The sequence below is a fragment of the Lipotes vexillifer genome, unplaced genomic scaffold, assembly GCF_000442215.2.
Source record: "Lipotes vexillifer unplaced genomic scaffold, Lipotes_vexillifer_v1.1 scaffold1197, whole genome shotgun sequence".
NCBI lineage: Eukaryota > Metazoa > Chordata > Mammalia > Artiodactyla > Lipotidae > Lipotes > Lipotes vexillifer.
In genome coordinates, this window is record NW_006780020.1 from 127,889 (window position 1) to 128,955 (window position 1,067).

Sequence of the window (1,067 nt, forward strand, 5' to 3'; positions counted from 1 at the left end):
GGGAAAGAGAGAAGAAGGAAGAACACTACACTAGGATCACTGAATATTCAAGTATTTGGGGACCTCAGGGATCGTCAAACTTGACTCCATGATATATTCACTGGATCAACAAATATATACTGAGTGTCCTATATATGCCTGCCACTGTTTCAGGTGCTGTAGACAGCAAGATGCAAAGATGTAGGAGTACACAATCTAATGGGGAAAGACCTTATTTTTATAAAATGAGAAACCGAGTCCCAGAGAATGAAAAGACCTTGTCAAGATCACCCAGATTGTTGGTGGAAGAGCTAGGGCTGAAACCCAGGTCTGCAGGCTCCTGCTTGGTTTTATTATCTACCCTGGGATTAAAGTACAGTGAGGGAAATGGACTTGATTACCCAGGCAATGCTTATGAGTATAAAGATAAGTGAACCACAAAACTGGCTTCCCAGAAAGAGCTTTCTTCTTCTACACATGCTTTCTAATGGTCTTAGTCACCCCCAACCCATGAAAGATCTCCCAATACTATCTTCATCCTTCATTCACACAAACAATTATTTGAGTCATTATAAATAAATACTGTTAATACACACACACATACACTTTTCCAAATGATGATTCATTTGTCCTTTTGGTTGAGACACCAAAAATGCTAAGACAAAGTAATTAAGGCACAGACTCCCCTAAAGAATGATCTGTCTGAGCAAGAGGAAAAACCTAATCCTAGTCAAGTATCCCTGATCCCTGGGATTTTCTAAGGATTTTAGGCAAACCCTTCAATAGGGTTTTTCCAAGTTTGGGAAATCCTACCAGGAAGCAAGAAAAGAAGAGCGTCATTCTCATTACATTGAATGACAAACGTGCAACAATCAATGGCCTGTGGCTTAGCCTAATGTTTTAGGCTGACTTTGATTAAAGTATTATAGAACAGGTATAAAAATGAAACCATATATACACAAACACATATAAACATCCCCACAAACATATACCCACATAGATGTACACACAAATATCAACCCCACAGCACAAAATAAAAGCCTGAGATGAAGAACCTTCTATTCTAAATTGGCTACACTTAAAGAAAG